Source organism: Garra rufa, chromosome 3 (assembly GCF_049309525.1).
Source record: "Garra rufa chromosome 3, GarRuf1.0, whole genome shotgun sequence".
In the NCBI taxonomy this organism is placed as follows: Eukaryota; Metazoa; Chordata; class Actinopteri; order Cypriniformes; family Cyprinidae; genus Garra; species Garra rufa.
This window is the reverse complement of record NC_133363.1, coordinates 36,541,763-36,563,548: the sequence shown is the minus strand read 5'-3', so window position 1 is coordinate 36,563,548 and position 21,786 is coordinate 36,541,763. Positions and strand designations below refer to the sequence as shown.

General features: G+C 36.1%; 1 protein-coding gene across 2 annotated transcripts in view; it reads right to left on the bottom strand.

Moving 5' to 3' along the window:
* Nucleotides 1–21,786, bottom strand: part of adcy7 (adenylate cyclase 7) — a 59,986-nt gene that overhangs the window by 34,281 nt on the left and 3,919 nt on the right. Inside the window, exon 1 of one of the 2 annotated variants that reach the window (XM_073837030.1) lies at nt 7,655–7,789. The exons of the other annotated variant lie outside the window; for it this stretch is intronic. The gene's annotated coding sequence lies outside the window, so the exon portion shown is untranslated. Of the gene's footprint in view, nt 1–7,654; nt 7,790–21,786 lie in introns of those variants that run through there. 2 annotated transcript variants of the gene reach the window in all.

Sequence of the window (21,786 nt, the reverse complement as noted above, 5' to 3'; positions counted from 1 at the left end):
GTATGGCCAGTGGTTCCCAAACTTTTCATGGCAAGTGTTTTAGTTGAACTAGTGACCATGTACAGTGCCAGTCAAAAGTTTGGAAACATTACTATTTTTAATGTTTTTGAAAGAAGTCTCTTATGCTCATCAAGCCTGCAGTAAACAAACAAACAAAAAAAAAAAAACAGTAATATTATGAAATATTATTACAATTTAAAATAATGGTTCTCTTTTTTTAATATATTTTAAAATGTAATTTATTTTTGTGATGCAAAGCTGAATTTTCATCAGCAAGTCCTCCAGTCTTCGGTGTCTTATGATCCTTCAGATATCATTCTAATGTGCTGATTTGATACTCAGTTATTATCAATGATGGAAACAGTTGTGCTGTTTAATATATTTTTTTGGAATACTTTTTTCAGGATTCATTGAGTAAAACGTTAACAGCATTTATTCATAAAAACAGCATTTATTCAAAATAAAAACATTTCTAACAATATACATCGTTACCATCACCTTTTATCAATTTAACGCATCCTTGTTGAATTAAAGTACTAATTTCCTAAAAAAAAAAATAGTTATTGTTCCCAAACTTTTGAACAAATTTCAGATTAAATTGCTACATTGTCAAACACACAGCCCCCATCATATATCAATATCACTAACGCCTACATCTTCAGGTGTCGCCGCCATTCCGTCCACTGTGCAGTGTTAACTAGAGTTGTGAAGTTCGCGAACGAACCGATTCTTTTGAACCGATTCTTTCTGTCGTTTTTTTCCCTATGCATGTTTCACACAGATGCACACAAATTAGCTCCTCCGCGAGACAGAACAGTTATAGGGGAGGGGCGCAGGGGTGCTACTGCCTAACTAAAACTACTAACTACTACCTTTTCACTAAAAGCTGTTTTGCACAGACATTCATTGCAGCACACTTTGTTATTGTTCATTTAAGACTTGAAGGGGCTGATGTCCTATATGCGAAGTTTACAGTAGTAATAGTTGACTGTATATAGACATTTCCATTTTATTTACTCTAATTTTATCTACAGTAGGCTATATATTTAAAACTTTAAATATCTTTTGTTTTCTATCAAAATGTTCTTGTGTGATAACAATGTTCTTGTGTGGAAGTGTTTGTAGTAAAAGCTGTTTTGCACAGAAATTCATTGCAGCCGGCTTTGTTTTTGATGTTTATTTGTGAGTAGGTATTGTATGAATAACATAAGTCAACAGAGCTTTACACATAAACACACTTTGTACTAAAGGTAAATCCAAAATAGTGATGTCACTGTCTAAGCAGAGGGATGTTGTGCAACCCTATGGAATATAGTCCACACATGACAAATGAGGTAATAATCAATATTTCAGAATAATTCAAACTCAGATATTGGTGTGTGATATCTAAGTTTTAATTATTTGACTACAAATCTCACCAAGCTGGCTTCTTAAAACTGACTAAATATTTAAAAAGAGCCAAAAGAGCCGTTCTTTTGAACGGCTCTTTGAAAGGAACGGATCGCCTCAAAGAGCCATAAATCCCATCACTAGTGTTAATGAATGACTGAACTCCGTCAGATACTTTGACTCCGTGCTTCCTGTAATGAGAGCTGTCAATCAAGGTACAAGGATGTCCCTGTGGGTGTGATTACGGTGAAAGTGACCAATCATAAGAGAGTCAGTGCCCTCCTTGGTTTCCGCCCCCAAATTGTCAAAAGTCATGTAGACTCGAGGGAGCAGAAATCAGCTGAGCGAGGAGAAATCCCCTGCGCGAGCAAAACAGCACTCCGCGAGCAGAAGCCCGCTGCGCGCGAGCAGGATTCCACTGTACAAGCAGAGTTAACCTATGAGAGTATGCCAGGCGCTCGCGCGCAGCTGCCTGTACACCTCTCGGGTGTTGAATTTGTGCGCGAGTACTTTTATCATGCCAGCTGATGGTTCATTTTTGCGCGTGTGAAATAACGTAATGTGCTCGTGAGCATGTCTAACACGCTCATAACTTTTGACAAAAAAATGACGCCATACATATATACTTCTCCAGGCACCACTACACTGATTAGCAATTTGCCGCGCATGTGATAATGCGTTGTTTGTTTTGCTTACGGCCACATGTGAATGAACGGTGCGTACACCGTACATTTGTACTTTTTGAAACATGACAACATTTTGACATCTTGGAATGAGTGATAAACATCTGCGCATGTCCTCTGACGTAACATTAGGAACTAGCGACAACGTATGATGACGTATAACAGTGTTGTAGTGGTGTCCCATTTCTTAGGGGAAATATTTTAGCCCTTCCCCTTTACACTTTGTTTCAAGGGACAAGGGGAAGGGGCGAGGGGTAGGCGAAGGGGTAGAAAATAGAATTGGGATTGGGCCTTAAAGGATTATTTCACTTCCAGAACAAACATTTACAGATAATTTACTCACCACTTTGTCACCCAAGATGCTTATGTCTTTCTTTCTTCAGTCGTGAAGAAATTATCTTTCTTGAGGAAAACATTTGAGAAATTATCTCCATATAGTGGACTTCAATGGTGCCCCCAAGTTTGAACTTACAAAATGCAGTTTAAACGCAGCTTCAAATGGCTCTAAACAATCCCAGCCAAAGAAAAAGTGTTTTATCTAGTAAAACAATCGGTCATTTTCAAAACAAATTGACAATTTATATACTTTTTAACCTCATATACTCGCCTTGTCTCATCTCTGCGATTCGCATGCGTAGTCTGTGTAATCTGGGTCAATACAGTTAGGGTATGTCGAAAAACCTTTTTCTTCAACTTCAAAATCATCCTACATCGCTGTTTTACCTTTTTTGTAAAGTTTTTCAACATACCCTAACTATCACAAACTGGAAATCATACAGACATAGACAAGACAAGCTTTTGAGGTTAAAAAGTATATAAATTGTCAGTTTGTTCCGAAAATGACAGATTGTTTTGCTATAAAGACCCTTCTTTCTCGGCTGGGATTGTTTAGAGCCATTCGAAGCAGCATTTAAACTGCATTTAGGAAGTTCAACCTTGGGGGCACCATTGAAGTCCACTATATCAGTGTTTCTCAACTCCAGTCCTCGGGACCCACTGCTCTGCACATTTTGTATGTCTTCCTCATTTAAGGCACCTGATTTTGATCATCAGCTCATTAGTAGAAAGATTCATGAACTGAACTGAGTGTGTCAGACTCAGAAACATACAAAATGTGCAGAGCAGTGGGTCCCGAGGACTGGAGTTGAGAAACACTGCACTATATGGAGAGAAATCCTGAAATGTTTTTCTCAAGAAACATAATTTCTTATCGACTGAAGAAAGAAATACATGAACATCTTGGATGACAAGGGGGTGAGTACATTATCTATACATTTTTGTTTTGGAAATGAACAAAACTGAAAGCATAACTGTAGGCTATTCGCTGCCGTTTTCAAAGCACAATGCAAACATGTGACATTTCATTCACGCTACACTGACGCTCTACAATCAGCCACAAGACTTTGGCCACAATCAGCCGCACCAAAACCGGCAGCACATATAACTACTTGCTGGCAACCCGCCAAAATAAAAGCTTGAAAATGAAAATTAAAAAAAAAAGAAAAAAAAAAGTAAATTTACTCCCAGTTTCATAGACAAGGCTTAAGGCTATCCCCAGACTAAAATGTAAGTCTGAGCTGAAACTTAAAAGAAACTTGCACTTACTGATCTTAAAAAATGTCAGGTTCTGTATCAAGATGCACACCAGCAATGTTTTTTTCTAAGGCATATTTTTAAAAACTACTTAAATGTCCTAATTGCCAAATCCTGGCTTAACCTAAGCCCTGTCTGTGAAACCGGGCCATTATCAGTTTATTTTTGAGTTTACTGTAAAATCAATTCTTTTATATTTTATAATGTAATAGTATTACCGCATGTTATAAATGTATTTTATTACGAAATAATGAAAAATAAAGTCCAATGATATTATTATCACTATTATTAATTTATTTTTTTAAGTTATATTTAATGGGTCACACTATGTGCAGTGTGAGGACCAAACCAAATCTCCAGGTACTCCTTTGAAAACCAGGCTGAAAAATGTGCACCCCTGGTTAAAAATTGTCCTGGCTCTTTCAGGCTTTATAATGGCAGTGGGGCGCATGTTTCTGTTCAACAGTCCAAAAGTCCAATAAAGTGCATCAATCTAGTAAAGTGCAATCAATGCTCCCGGGGGTGAATAAAGGCCTCCTGTAGCGAATTGATGCGTTCTTGTAAGAAAAATATCCATATTTAAAACCTTTCTCTAACTTGTGCTAACTGTCATACGTGTAAGCCGTTCCTGGCGGATGACCTAGGATGCACCGCTGATCTCATGAAAAAAAACATTTGTTTACAGGATCAAGGGAAGCAAAGTTTCCTTAATTTAGCAAAGGAAAACCAGTCTCACCTTGGCTTATACTGAAATCCTCTGACATTTTTCTTTACAAATCCTCCGTTTGTACTTCTAATTTGTGACCGGTCTTTTGTTTTGCTCTTTCGTCTCTAGCCATGTAAAGCACTTTTTGTGATGGATGGATGCACTTTATTGGACTTCTTTTAAACTGTTGAACAGAAACACCTGCCCACTGCTATTATAAAGCTTGAAAGGGCCAAGACGATTTTTAATATAACTCCAATAGGATTTGACTGAAAAAAGAAAGTCTAGGATGCCTAGGATGAGTAAATCATGGGCTAATTTTCCTTTTTAGGTGAACTAACCCTTTAATTTGTGTTACGAAGATGAACAAAGGTCTTACTAGTGTGGAATGACATGAGGGTAATTAATGACAATTTTAATTTTTGGGTGAACTATCCCTTTAATACTCACACGATTTTCTGCTTCAGCATAAAAAAGCTCAATCTCTGTCTTACTCTGTTTTCATTCTCTCCTTTTTCTCTTCCAATCAATGAAAGCAGCCGTTGTGTCAGAAAGTGGTGCCCCGGTGTTGCATTACGCTGTTGAAACAAAGTGTGTGTGTGTGTGTGTGTGTGTGTGTGTGTGTGTACCTGGTATTCATCATGTTATGGGGACCAAATGTCCCCACAAGGATAGGAATACCAGTAGATTTTGACCTTGTGGGGACATTTCTCAGGTCCCCATGAGGAAACAGGCTTATAAATCATGCACAATGAGTTTTTTTGATGAAGTAAAAGTGTGCACAATCTCCTGTGAGGGCTAGGTTTAGGTGTAGGGTAGGTGTAGGGCGATAGAAAGTACGGTTTGTACAGTATAAAAACCATTACGCCTATGGAATTTCCCCATAAAACATGTAAACCCAACATGTGTGTGTGTGTGTGTGTGTGTGTGTGTGTGTGTGTGTGTGTGTGTGTGTGTGTGTGTGCACGCCGAATCAGTGTTTTTGCAGGTGTGTGCATCTGTGTGGAGCTATGCAGGAACATTCAAGCAGAAAGTATAAGTCTGTGTGTTTTCCTTTATGATATCATGATTCACTCCCTTGTTCTGTGGGGGATAGATAGTGGAACACACACACAAAAGTCAGATTATAACCAGGAACATTGCATACTGTATCAGTTTAGCCTTTATTTATGTAAAAAAAGAAAAATACCAGATCTGTGACTGATGTCTGTGTTTGAGGAAGGCAGAAAGGTTGATTATTAGCTAAGTGGAAATGGTTATCTTGTACATTAATTATCTCCTTAAACACCCTTATTCTGGTCACTCTCTAATTCCCACAGACAGAGATGCATGCACCAATACACTGTACCAGTAAGATTACAAATGAAAATGTCAATTTCTTCCCCTACAGGCAAAGAACATTTAATGACAATTATTTAAAAACCACAGAGAGCCGACAGCATGATATCATCTCCAAGCTCACGTTATGAAAAACCCACTGGACGTGTTCAGATCATACGCTCTTGCAAAGAAACACGTTTCAACATTATACACATGCATGCTAGGTGATGATGTTGAAGACGCAGCATCAACACAGAGCTGATTTTGTATTGTTGTGGTGATAAAGGCGGTCGGAGTGAGTGGGCACTAGAATAATAAGTCGATGAAATACACAGCACACACAAATGCAGAAGAGAGAATCCACCATTTTCTGTGCAGAGAAACTCTCATCAAGGACAACCTTAGATGTCTACTCAATCTAACCACACACCAACCCATTTCCTTAGCAACCGTGACTCATTTCCCTAACTACAGGGCTGAAGGCAGTGCAGTACAGGCAGCAGAGCAGTGAGGTACATCGCTTCAAACAACAATGAACCTTTTTTCAGAGATATCAGTGGAGAAGGACTGTCGTTTTCTCCAGCTCTGCAATTCACTTGTCAGAGTACAAAGATAAGTGTGTCTCAGACGTGTCATGTGACAAAAGACCGGAGCACCTGGACTCCTACAGAGCACAAACACACAGACTCCATCACTGCTTCTGGCCTTCAGGTGCGTTCAAACCTAAATAGACTCCCCACCGTTTTACAGAATAACAGAATAAACACATCAAACCTGAAAAAGGATTAATTAAAGATGTAATTTGCCCAAAATTGAAAAAGAGACTTTCGAAAATTTTATATGGATTAAAACAAGGCTGTGAGGGAGACTTTACAAAGGTGCGTACTGTATAAAGGTACTACATTTTCAAAAAGGTTTATGGATTGTTTTGGAAATATGTTTTACCAATTCAATAATCAATATGTTGTTAAGCAATCCATTGAATGCACTGTCAATCCATTTACAGTTTTTTTTTTATTCCTGACAGTTTTCATTCCTGTCAAACAATAAATAACTCAAGTCTCATTTTTGGAGCCATTTAGCATATGTGACCCTGGACCACAAAACCAGTCATAAGGCTACATTTTTTGAAATTGAGATTTATACATTATCTAAAGCTGAATAAATTATTAGAATATATTGATATACTATGTATATATCTATACTATGTATAGAATATAAGAATATTTGGCCGAGATACAACTATTTGAACATCTGGAATCTGAGGGTGCAAAAAAGTCGCCTTTAAAGTTGTCCAAAAAAAGTTCTTAGCAATGCACATTACTAAAAAATTAAGTTTTGATATATTTATGGTAGGAAATTCACAAAATATCTTCATAGAACGTGATATTTTTAAAAAATGAATGAAAAATCAATCATTTTGACCCATACAATGTATTGTTGGCTATTGCTAAAAATATACCCGTGCCACTTAAGACTGGTTTTGTGGTCCAGGGTCAAATATATCTTTCCTCAACCTCATGTCGTTTCCAAAAGCATCTCTTTTTTTTTCTTCTGAGTAGCACAAGAGTATATGTTTGAACAACGTTTAACCATTTTGTCTGTACAATGCAAGTCAATGGGGTCCAAAACAAGAAGTGAATAAATCATGGCAGAATTTTCATTTTTGAGTGAACAAATATCTCCTTTCTTCTAATAAAAAGAAAGGGAGAAAACACGTTGTGGACAACAGAACAGGTTACTCAACATCTCTTCATAATCCACACCATTCAGTACAAAGAATTCGATATCAAAACCAATCTACAAATATTCATCCGTTGCAAATACACCCAAGGCCAATTCCACATATGCATAATAACAAATCCAAAACAACGCAAAAGCATGCAACAACGGGCTGAAGACAAACGGAACCGCCGCGGCGACACACCCTCTATACAACGCTTCACATAAGCACCTGAAATACCTTTCAACACCAAATGATCTTCAGAAAGAGCCTCAAGTGTCACATCCACTTTTAGGACAAAGAGACAAGAGCGTCAAAAGGGTCAAGAGCGGGAGAACTTCCACACAGTCCACACTGCACAGGGAAAACGTCCACACCTCTGCGTCTCAGGATGAGAGCGCATGTGAAGGGGAGTCAGGGAAAAAATGAGAAGACAAGGCTAGACAAAACATTACATCAGTGCTACGAGCAAACACACACTGCGAAAGAATGTTCAGAATGCATGTGACACACAGATACCGCTCCTCCACTATATACCATTTCTGACATTATCATCTACTGTTTGTTTATATGCAAGCCTTTGTGCCTGTGGGAGACAGAGAGGGTTTTGGGGGTTTGCGGTAGGGGATGGGCAGAGAATATGCAACAATTAAACAGACCGGTGCGGTCCGGCAGACGAGGGTAAAGAGGGAGGGAGGAAAAACAGAACGAGAGAATAAGAGAGGGATTACAGGAAAGACACCATAACAAAGACAACAGATTTGCTTTTCTATCAGCTCAAGTGTGCTTTATATGAGAGGATCAGATGGTAAGACGTGGCAAATGAAATCACCTCTTCATCTCTCACAGGCCAAAGATCTGAAACGACCTTGTACGATCTCAAAACCTGATGAACTCTTTGAAGTATTCAGCCTCATATTAAAGTCTCTTACATAGTGTATCACGACCTCAGAAGTGATTTTCAAGAGGATGGTATTACATCAGTGCCATAGACCTTTAACATAGTCAACCTCTGCAGAGAATTCCAGGCTTCTAGAAAAAAAAACTGCAGTAACATGTGGTCATTATCAGAAAAAATAGAGTAGCATGCAAAGCATTTTGCACATCTTGCATTTTCTCTTCTGGAGAAGGTTTTCAAAACATGAATTTCACAATGACACTTCTGTTTTGGTCAGCTTAGTGCTGCACACAAGTTTGAAGTACAGATGAACAAATGGGAGACTAGAAGATTATCTAAACCTTTCTCTCCTCCCCAGTCTTATTGGAATCCAGTCCCTTTTCTTTGTCAGACATTATCCTAAAATGCATTAAAATGCACATCAAAATAACACACACATATCATACTGTTCTTTTATTCAGCAAGGATGCATCTTTTCTTTTCAAAAGTGAAAGTAAAGACATACATTGTTACAAAAAATATTTCAAATAAATGCTGTTCTTTGAAAAAAAATTGGTTTCCACAATTTTACATATGAAGCAACTCAACTGTTTTTAAACACTGATAGTAATAATAGCACATTAGAATGATTCCTGATGGATCATGTGACACTGAAGACTAGTAATGGCAGCCTAAAGGGGTCATGATATGAGAAACCAAATTTCCCTTGATCTTTTGACATAGAAGAGGTTTTTGCATGCTTAATACATCCTACAATTCCCATACCTTAATATGTCTTCATCATCAATTAAAAAGCATTGATGTAATAACCCTCAGAAAATGCCTTGTTTAGGGTAAATCCACCCAGGCGCAGTCATTGGCATAAACACTGCCTCCAGTGCAAGATATTGATGAATAGTCTTTTTCTCACGATAGGCCCTGCCCACTGCCGTTCCCGTCACATCACGTCAAAAGCAAATACAAATCACAATCACTGCCGCAATCTTGTCTACACTGGATACGGTATACAGATGCACATTCGCTTTCTGACATAGTCCGCGCACTTGAGTCTGTCATCTATAGGACAAATGGAGTGAAAAACGTTCACTTTGATGCACTTGGTTTAAAAAGCTTGTTTGCATCTTTGCACAGATATCAGAAGGATCCCAGCATAAGGAACAAGTGGATAGTTTATTTTCAAAAGCATCCCAGGTTATGTCAGAGGATTTTTCAGATTTTGTAAACGAGGCACAGTGTCATGTAGAGTTCACAAAGAAACATTTATTGAAAGATGAAGCGGTACTAGATCTGTCTGCAGCTGCATCACACACTGTAAGTAGATTATTTCATCCGGAAATGACTATTTTATTTTGATTATGTTGTCAAAACACTTACATGCAATAGCAAGGGGGCACTGACAGGCACTAACAGTGGCTGATTACTGACAAACCGTAAAGGATCCGCCCCTTAAAACAGGTGGGTTTTAGACAAAGGGTGAGAATAAGGGTTGAAAATACCCATTTTTACACATAATTATTTGTTTTGTGTTTTTTGGGGAAAAAAACTTTATCAACATTATAAGTAAACCTCAAGGAACATTAAAATAATAAAAGAAATCCATTTCATGACCCCTTAAAAATTCAGCTTTGCCATCACAGAAAAAATGACTTTTTTTTTTAAATCAAATAAATGCAGTTTTAGTAAGCAAAAGACTTTCAAAAACAAAAAAAATATTACTAAGCACAAACATTTGAATGGTAGTATCTATGGTTATCAAGATAGGGACATACCATATTCTTCTACTGTAAATAATACCGAATACAATTACTAAAAACTATACCTAATCTAAAACTTTTGTATTATTATTAAAAATGAAATATTTTAAATAAATAAAATACTACTGTATAACAGTTAATATGTTTTAAATAATTTATTTTATAGTATAAAAAGTGTGGTACAAAATATGATATATATTTCATCTTTGAGCATGTGTCCACAAGCAGGTTAGCTAAGGCTGGCCACGCACTTAAAAAAAAATTTAAGCCTGATTTGCCCTCCTGAACAATTGGAGGGAGGCGTGACCTGATTTGAATCTTGTTGCAAACCATATTTTGGCCCAAAAAAATCGTCTATTCAGGATTGCCCGGTTTTCACAACAAAACCCACCCAATTGCTATTCAAAACTACCCCAAAACTAGCCCAATCACGTTTCAGTGGGGATACCTAGTAAAAATTGGATTGGGGAAGGGGGTAAAATACAAGTTTTTTTGGCAGGGTTCCCCTGGTAAAATTCAAATTCCAGGGGCTAAAAATCACATTATTGGCGTTGCTTCAGTGCGCGGAAATAAAAAAAAATAACTGCAGCAACAGTCTTAAAGTAGCCCAATTCAGCGGGAAAACCGCAGAGTTGGCAACACTGCCTCTATTGTGTTGTGTCATTATGATTATTTAACTGTTCCCGAGCATCCACAAACGATATTTACAACTCTTGATTGGGCTGCTTCTGATGTGATACCCACGATAGCCAATGAGAGTGAGCACGCTTCACCTACCGGATGTTGCGAGCTTCTATAGCTGACACTTTGCAGCCACAAACATGCCACAAAAATACTGAGTACTGAGAAAAATTGTAAAACTGTACAACAGTACACACGCCAGAAGAGCCAGCTGACGTCATAGATTGTCCACCATGTGTTTTTGTTTTCTAGTCACATTTGATCTCGTGAATTTACTTGAGATCTTGTGTCACTGTGAAATTGTTCCTACAATCAACAAGTCTTGCGGTCTGGTTGAATCATCTAATGTGCGCATTCAAAGGATTATAAGACTAAAAATCATTTGAAACAATCTTCATGTCTGTGGTATCCCATGGATTTAAAATCGGTTAAGATTTGAAAATCATCTAGTGTGACTTAGGCCTAAATTGAACAAAACATCTGGGGATAATTTTAACCAAGTAAAAAAACACAAACACACACACAGGAGAGCCTATCAATCACCTGACGACACTGAAGTGTTTAGAATTTGACTCCTCCTAAGCTCAACGCCTTTTCAATAGAGGTGGCTGCTAACTCTACAACTCCTCCACACATTTTGAGCGCACAAGTGTGAGATCTTGTTTTAACACAGCAACTCAAATAGACAAAATCTAAAATAGATCATACAGCACATGCTTCACTGCCCACAAAGCCAGAACAGCAACAGACTGCACTGAGGGGGAGCAGGTTTGACCTTCTGAGTGACAGTCAGTAACCTTTTGTGGTAGCCATGTTCACACTACATGAACTGTTTGCTTAAGATTTAATACAACAGATGTCTGTGATGCTGTCACTATACCTCAATCGACCAATCTCCCTCCGCCTACCCCTTTAATGTTCTGTGTTTGTCATTTGTGTGGTAAGGTTAGATTGCTTCAGATGGACCAGCATGTCAGTCAAACAGCACAACAGACCACAGCACTCGAAACCAAAGCCCAAGAATGAACTGCCATATCAAATATCTCACTAAAGCCTTTAAAGAGCAGCTTGCACCACTCCGTCTGTTATTGGTTAGATGATTACATTACTGGATGGATTGATTTTGTGTAATTGGCTATAAAAACATGGATGTGGTGAAGGGATAATCAATGGTCATCAACTCATAACGTACGAAGCATCTTCACAGCAGTGGTAGTTCTCTTCAGCACAGAACCTCAAGTAGGGCTTAGCGATTTTTCAGATTGTATCAAATAATTTTAATGTCTTGTCATGAGTATATACACTACCAGTCAAAAAAATTTTTATGTTTTTTTTAAGACATCTCTTTATTTGATCCAAGGTACAGCAAAAACAGTAAAGTTTTGAAATATTTTTACTATTTAAGATATGTTTTCTATTTGAATATATTTTAAAATTTAATTTACTCCTGTGATTTCAAAGCTGAATTTTTAGCATCATTACTCCAGTCACATGATCCTTCAGAAATCATTCTAATATTCTGATTTGCTGCTCAAAAACATTTTTTATTATTATGTTGAAAACATAATTTTTTCAGGTTTCTTTGATGAATAGAAGGTTCAGAAGAACAGTATTTATTCGAAATAGAAATATTTTGTAACATTTTTTTTTTTTTTGATAATGGTGAGCACAAGAGACTTCTTTAAAAAAAAAAAAACATAAAATATATAATTGTTCAAAAACTTTTGACTGGTAGTATATATTTTTTAAATCAAGGAATCATGGTTTTAAATAAAAATATTAAAAATGTTGCAGTTAGACACTGACAATATGCCAAGGATAACAGTTAAAGAGGGAAAAAATGTTCAACCACATGACGGTGCACCTGATTAACCACTGAAGTGAGAGCGTATAAGGGGCTAAGGGGCCATTCATACAGAATGCATTTTTGCATTTGAAAAACACGAGCTGCGGGAAGTGGAACAGGAAAGAAAAACTTTAAAAAGGTTACGAGATGCGAGTGAGCGCTGTCGTTTCAAAAGATGCAATTCTGAGTGCAACAGTCAAACGCATATTTACATAGTAGTTTAAAAAAAAGAACTACTAATGAATGTTTGCTCTTTTATGTTTGCATGGTGACAGGCTGAAAGGTGCTGTTATTTTCTTTTTTTTACAAAACATTAACATTTAAGTGGCGTAACACATACAGTTTCTTACAATCTCTTGTTAATCGTGAGTGCCTATAGAGTAGTATCGCATCCTGAACAGTTTTTTTTTTATCAGATTTATAAAAGACTATAGCCCAGACAGCTGCACTGCGACATCAAACAGGGCCATACTCAAAAAAAAAAAAACTTTATGAAACTTATACGAACCCGGAAGGAGTGTATTTGGCACAGAAATCATCAAACGTCCAACACGTTTTTTTCATGTTTAGCACGAGAATCTAACAGTTTAAATAAGTCAGAATGCATGAAATATACTTAGACCTTCCCTTTAATAATTGCCTACTACTGGTGTTATACTTTTAGTCAAAATAAAATTGAATTGTTTTATGACTTGTTCACAATTTGGCACAGAAATATTTAGCATTTTTCTTTTTATATATTGTTTTTGAACATACAGGATGCAACAGGATGCAAATTTTCTGATTAATTTACTCACCCCCATGTCATCCAAGATGTTCATGTCTTTTTTCGTCACTCGAAAAGAAATTAAGGTTTTAAAGAAAAACATTTTAGGATTTTTCTCCATAAAGTGGACTTCAATGGCCAATGGTTTGAAGGTCCAAATTAAAGTTTTAATGCAGCTTTAAAGGACTCTACGCGATCCCGGGCGAGGAAAAAGCGTCCCATCTATCCAAACAATCTGCCATTTTCTAAGAAAAATACAAATTTATATGCTTTTTAACCAAAAATGTTCATCTTGCACTAGCTTGACCTCACGTATTACATAATCACGCACATGTAACATATGCAGAAGTACAGACCCAGTGTTTACAAAGCGAATGTGTAAAGAAAGGCAAGCGCAAAAACAATGATGGAGTTTTTTCCTCTACTCTACATTTTTGAACCAAAGTACACAGACGAAGAACTAACCATGCGTGACTTTTTCAACATGATTACACAATGCGTGAAGACGTGCACACAGAGCTAGTGCAAGATGAGTATTTGTGGTTAAAAAGTATATAAATGTTGATTTTTTTATAAAGAAAATTACAGATCATTTCGCTAGGTAAGACACTTATTCCTCGGCTAGGATTGTGTAGAGCTCTTTATAGCTGCACTGAAACTGCAATTTGGACCTTCGACTAGTAGGCCACCATTAAAATCCATTATATGGAGAAAATTCCTAGAATGTTTTCCTCAAATAAAACTTCATTTCTTTGTGACTGAAGAAAGAAAGATATGAACATCCTGGGTGAAATGGGAAAATTTTCATTCTAGAAGTAAACATCTTATTTAAAACAAGTATGTAAAGCATTTGCCTTCATATTTCATACATCTTTTCTGCAAAAATATTTAGCAAGTGAATTTGTTTCACATTTACAGTATGCATTTACACACTTCATGTGTGGTGCACTTGGAATAAAATTTTATTTAACCAGGTGGTTTTGCAAGTTTTTAATATAGATTGTTATTTAAATCCAGTTGTGGTTATATTTTGAGCTGACTAGTCAAACATTCAAAAGAAATCAAGATTTTATTTTTTGCTATTTGGATCAGCCCTAACCTCACAGAACATGTATTAAAACGAAAACTATAAAATACCCTTAATACAACAGTAAATCTTTAGGTCAAAAATGAAAAAAAAGAAGTCAAAGTAAGCTGGGAAAGTCTCTCCTTGATAATGCACTATATTCCAATTAATGGAAGAAGAATTGCCTGTGTGGATATGTGGATAGTTAACTCCTGGAAATCTCCACAGGAGGAAGGGAGTGTGCAACACATGGAGCAGGGGTGGGAAAAACTCAGGGGACATCACAGAAGAACATCCTAGACACACACACACACACAGGCTTCAATGTTTAACCTATTTAAAGATATCCAGCATTAGTGAGAGAGAAGGGTGGAGAACACGTCAAAGGTCAGATGGGGTTCATGTGCTTCTCAAATTAAAGATAAGTAATCTAGCAGTTCTCCATTGTCTTGGGAAATGATTGTGTGTGTCTTTTAAAGTAAGAGAGAAGAAAGTCATCTTGGCTGTCATCTGTCTCACAATATTCAATATTAAAAATACGTATTTGCATTCGTAACCATTCAGTACAAGGCTTTCGGTTCGGTATGAATTACAAACCAAACGATGTGTTGGATAAATCCTATTACATTTGGAAAATAAAAGAACTTATGTGTGTGAAATATAACGTTCTCAGTGCCACTGTGCTCAACAGAGCAGCCAAAACAACGTATAGGTAACATGATGTCTGCCCCTCCCACCCACAAAGAAAAACACACTAGGCCGGTAAGTAGTTAAGAGTTTTCTCTCTTTTCCTCACTTTTATTCGCTTTTAAATAGCTTGTAAATGCCTGTGTGCATTTTACTTTCACTTTCTGATTAGCAGCAATTCAGCGTCAATTGAATTAACAGTACAACAAACTCACTTAAACATGGAATGTTTCATTTATTAACAACAGGTGCTTTTGTATTTCGTTTAGAAACTAAATCTTTCGCCAAATTCTTGTCTTTCTCACCTCACTCATCAGTAGTCAGCTGACTAATAATAAATGAAAAATGAAAAAAATATAAATGAAATCTGACTTCTGCCACTGATCTGAGATTTGACTGTTCAGCACACTTCATTGTTCAAAGTAAAGGAAAAAGAGATCATACTCTATGATGTTAGTTTTAATTAATAAAAAAAAATTAAAAATCAAGTAATTTTCTGTTTTGTTTTTTTTTTTGCTGTATCGAAAACGTACCAAACCATGACATCAATGTTTCGTATCGAACCGAACCATGATTTTTGTAAACCGTTACACCCCTAATAGATAGATAGATTTGCTACTGCAGATTGGTTTTAGACAATACTGTTCCAAAAGCTTGTGTAGAGATTTTCGAAGAAAGACGTAGGCAGCCATTGAGCACAGAGTCCTTCATACAGTTAAAAAGTTCTTACTGTAGATCAAAGAGGCAAACTACAAAAATGATCATGCAAAAATCAATGGAATTTAATAGCAGACATTGTAAGGTCCAATTTGGAAAAGTTCACTAATGCTGCTTACACATTCATTTTAACTCATACATGTAAACATTACCAATAGTCTGAGCATAATGCTTTAGCACATTTGTTTCAAGGTTATAATTAACCTTAATGTCTGTAAGTAACACTGTCTGCCTCTCACCTGCTTTCCACGATCAGACAGAGTCTGACGCTCAGACTCAGTAAACTCTCTGTTCAACACTGCACAGATACCCAGGACAAACAACTCCTGCAGAGAAAACACAACTTAACAATGCAGCTTTGGGTGGTATACCAATCTGCACAGTTTGTGCATATACTGTAAAGGCTCATAACGGCCATTACTCAAAACTGACTAGAAAGATTATCAGGCATTTTATGTCAAACTGAAACCTATACATCTCACTCTCATAGATTTTTATAGACCGCTCACTCTCAAAATGAAAGCACACTTAGTCACACTTTTTAGTCACACTTTTGCCATCAAGTAGGACAATCAATGTCCCATTAATCCTTATGTGACCCTTGAAAATTGAGATTTATACAAAGCGGAATAAATAAGCAATCCATTGATGTATGGTTTGTTAGGATACAAAAATTTGAAAATCTGGAATCTGAGGGTGCAAAAAAATCTAAATATTCAGATAATCGCCTTTAAAGTTGTCCAAATTAATTTCTTAGCAATGCACATTACTAATCAAAAATTAAGTTTTTTTATATTTATGTTAGGAAATTTACAAAATATCTTCATGGAACATGACCTTTACTTAATATCCTAATGATATTTGACATAAAAGAAAAATCGATCATTTTGACCCATACAATGTATTTTTAGCTATTGCTACAAATATACCCATGCAACTTAAACAAGTTCACTTCCAGAACAAAAATGTACTGTACTCACCCCTTTGTCATCCAAGAATTGCATGCCTTTCTTTCTTTAGTCATAAAGAAATTATGTTTTTTGAGGAAAACATTTCAGGATTGTTCTCCATACACTGGACTTCTATGGTGCCCCGCGTTTGAACTTACACAATGCAGTTTAAATGCAGCTTCAACGGGCTCTAAATGATCCCAGCCGAGGAAGAAGGGTCTTATCTAGCGAAATGATTGTTTGTTTATTTTTTTTAATTACAGTTTATATACTTTTTAACCTCAAACGCTCATCTTGTCTTGCTCTGCCTGAACTCTGTTTTCTCCGGTTTAAGACAGTTAGGGTATGTCGAAAATCATCTTATTTTCTCCCTCAGCTTCAAAAATCACTTCAAAATCATCATACATCACTGCAGATGACCCAGTGTTCGCATAGTGAAGATGCAAAGAAGATCAAACACCCTTAACAAAAAAGGTAAAACAGTTATGTAGTTCGATTTTGAAGTTGAGGGAGAAAATGAGATGGGAGTTTTTCGACATACCCTAACTGTCTTGAACCGGAAAAAACAGAGTTCAGGCAGAGCAAGACAAGGCAAATGTTCAAGGTTAAAAAGTATATCAATTATAATTAAAAAATAATAATAATAACTGATCATTTCGCTAGGTAAGATTCTTATTCCTTGGCTGGGATTGTTTACAACCGCATTTGGGACGGATTTAAACTGCATTTTGGAAGTTCAAACTCAGGGCACCATAGAAGTCAACTACGGAGAAAAATCCTGAAATGTTTTTCTCAACAAAGAAAAAAACAACATAATTTCTTTATGACTGAAGAAAGAAAGACATGAACATCTTAGATGGCAAGGGGGTGAGTACTGAGTACATTATCTGTACATTTTTGTTCTGGAAGTGAACTTTTCCTTTAAGACTGGTTTTGTAATCCAGGGTGACATATAAAATGACATTAAGAAGCTAATTTGGATGACATGAAGCAACTAATTTGACACTTCCTAGCATATTTATTGTAAAAATACAAGTCTGCTGTCATGAAGTCCAAAAACTCCATTTAACAGCAGACAGAACATTACATGATTTAAAAATGTTACTTTAAATTTGCCAATAGGTATTATTAACCAAAACCAAAGAAATATAAAATCCCTTTCAGTTGTTCCAATGTAAAAACATTATAGCGGGTGACAACAGTAATGTTCTGTTCCAATAGCTGACTGTTTATGAAACCAAAGAGCAAAGATTTTTGTCACAGCAAACTTTCAGAATTGCTTCCAGTTGCCTAAACCCTTTCATCGACCATGAACTTCTATAAGTAGAAAAGTTCATCTGTACAGTGCTGAATATGGCAGCCAAGCCAGATTCTGTAAAACAATGACTCGTTATGGTGAGATCAGATGTGTGACCTTTTAAGCATCAGTCATCTTCAAAAGCACATGAGCACACAAAATGTTCAGTTTACAACATTACCTGTTTTTGAATAAATTAAGCAATGACTGATTTATATTCATCATACTAACCTGTTACTATGCATAATGTAGATTGTGAAACGCTGGAGCCAGAACATAAAAATGACACTTTTACTTTAAACTTACCAAAATGAAAAACAGAGCTAAACAGCAACTCTGACGTAATAGCAAAACCTTTATTTACACTACACTCAAAAAAATGAACTTTCACTATTGTTAGTTTTACTACACCCACCCTTGTACACTGTACATAAAAAATGCAAGTAACTAAATTAACACAAGTTAACTATGTTATTTCTACAAAAATGTTGTACTGTAGGCTTTACTTAATAAGGGTTTGATTGGACAACTTAACATTGTAGAGTAAAACGCAAAACCCCATGAAATTTGATCTTTGCGGATACCGTAGCTGCTCATTTGCAGGCGGAGCAACAGAGAAGAAAGCGCGAAGCTTGAGAAGGACAAGATGGTGACTTTTTCAGGTATGAATATTTCATAGATACTTTACCATCCTGTTGAATTACGTCAGGAAATAGTGATGCATAGTTAAATTAATTTAAGATATTGGTGTATTTCTGAGTTTTAGAATGTATTATTTTTATGCAGTGATGCTAACTAATGTTTCTCTAGGCAAGCATGTGGCAGTGAAAGAACTGCAAAATATCAGTATTGACTAGATCACATTGTTGAAACACTATATATAGCAATAAATAACGCTGTACATAGCAAACTTTTATAGCAAGAAAGTTAAGCTCTTGGTACAACGAACACTATTGATCTTTTGAATTGGAACCGCGTTAAAGGCATGTTTTATTTATAGCGTTGGGTGAATTGGCAGATCGTTATCCACCCGTTGATTATAAGGTTTGTGCTATCCATATACGTGCTGCATAATCAGTTTTTTCTCTCTTTTAGAGTGATGGATCAAACAAAAAATGACTGGGTTACCGTAGCCGTTCACTTGGAGGCGGAGTAACAGAAGAGAACGGGAGATAGCAAAAAGCGCGAATATTGAGAAGTCAGTGACTTTGTCAGGTATGAATATCTCATAATTCTTTACCATCCTGTTAAATAGTTGTTAAACGAGGTTTGTTATTTGCATTTATGATGCTTGTAATTAAAAACTTTAAAATGGTGTTTTGTCATTGTCCATTCTTAATGTCTCTACTCTTCTACAGAATGAGACCATCCCAACTCGGAGAGCTTGCATTCTCAGAGCACTTTCTGTGTATCTTAATGAAGACTAGGGAAACCTCATGAAGGAGTATGCAGTAAGTGTTCTCAGCTCTCTGCACTTCAGGTTTTTTTTTTTTTTTTGTGAATATTTAAAGTTTCCCCCTTCACTAGACAATAAAAAACAGGGCTCGTATATGGTCAATCCACATTTTATAGTCAAGAAATATAGATACATTTATTTAGGGTTGTCAGAAGTAGTACTGTCACATAGTACTGAAACTGTGATGATAGCAGCATTTCTGGGAATTGAGCATTGTTGAGCGGATTCACAAACACAATTGTTGGCCATAGTGTTCATGTGCTCGACAGATCACTGTGATTGGCTGCAATGATCATTGCTTCACACTCTTCACTGAGTACTTACACAGATTACACTCCCACATGGTAGCCTTTGTAAACCATGTCTCTCAACAGATTTGTCTAAGCATATATATATAAATTAAGGAACCTCTGACTGATCCGCAGATAGATGTGGCTTTTTAAAAGTTCTGCTGTGCTAATCTGTGTGAGCGCTCTGTGAAGAACGTGAAGTGATGATCATCGTAGCCAATCACAGTCATATTTGTTGAGCACATGAAACCTATGGCCAATCAGCCGTGTTTTAAAATCTGCAAAAAATTATTGCAGGAAACGCTCGTGCTGAAACCTGTACTTTTGACAACCCTAACAAGCACAGTAGAGTAATGTTTAAATGGAAGAACTTAAACCGAGTTGCTTGGTAAGTAACTCGGGTGTAGTTGTGATAGCATTAATAGTGCTTGATGGTACCTTGATATCTAGATTTTTTTTTTTTTTCTTGGGCAACTCATTAAGGAATGGACAGTTGATACAAAATTCTGAGGTTATTTTATTTTTATGGATGGATGTATTACGAAGTATTTTTTTTTTCTTTCTATTGTTATGTTTACAACCTGCATTTTTGATGCAATTACAGTGACTGAACAGTGTTACTGTTTTTGTGTTTTTTTAGGACACAGACTTTAAGAATTCAGAGAGAGACTTGGCCAATACTGTAAGTGGAGTTTACATCGTCAGACCTGAAGATGCAGAAGCCTGTGACCCACCATCAGATGTTGGACAGATAGTTGAGGGAGTGAAGGTCACCAAGGCTTGTGCTCTTTTTTTTTAGGAGTCATTTACAGCTTGAATCTGTTATCCAGCAGACCTGAAGTACACTTAAGTTTTTACAGAAAGTGTTGCTGAAACTTGATGCTCAGAAATGCAGGTTCTCAAGAGCAAACGGGTTGGTTGAATCGTTACATCATAATTTCTCTTTCATTTGTACAGAATGAAGATGCTTTTTTTGTGTGTGAAGAGCAATTTGTTTCTGGTTTTAAAATTAGGGTCCAGTTTTAATATAACCTTTGTTGATGGGACCAAAATTTGAAATGGAGTTCTGCAGTTTTTTTTGAGGCATGCCGCCATGCTTGAGCAAATGTTTTGTGTGTATGAACTGTGAAAAAAAAAAAAAAAATCAGTTGTTTATAAGATTAATCTCAGTTGCAATCTTTTCTTTACCAATGGCTCAAACTGTCTGAAATATCAAAAAAGATCACTGTGGCATTTTGTGACAGCCTTTTCAGTCTTGAATTATTATTTTTTTTTAACTCTTATTTAAGCTGTTAAGCTGAAATATCATCATTCATATCATCATTTTAGGGCATGCTGCTTAATTTCAAAAGACATTTCATTCATTTTTATTTTTTAAGTAAGATTATTATAAATTCTTAATACCAGTTGCACTTTAAAAGACCTTGTGAAGAATGTTTACTGTTTCATTATTGATGTTGTAGTGTATTTGTTTCAAAGGATCTGTGAAATTGCAATTGTTTTACAATTCTTATCACTTGTATGTTGCAAAACTTTGCAAATAAAATAAATTTTCTGAAAATATGCTTGATTATTTAAGTTTTACACTTGTAGAGCAAATACATAAAGTTAATAAAATCAATAAAGAACATGTTCACCTTACATATTAAAAGTTCATAATTGTAACATAACATTACTACATAAAATGTACATATAACTAAAATGTAATAGTGACAAATCTGAAAGGGTTATATGCACTTAGAAATATTTTGTCAACTTTACCAGAATTTCTTTTGTTCATTCAACTATATTGTTACTTGTAGAAACTACTTAACATGCTTGCGTGGAACCACTTGACACTCTTTTTTTATGTAAGTCCAACAAATCATTTTTTTGAGTGTACCAGTCAAAAGATTTTTACTGTTTAAAATAACTGTTTTCTATTTGAATATAATTTAAAATGTAATTTTTTTCCTGTGATTTCA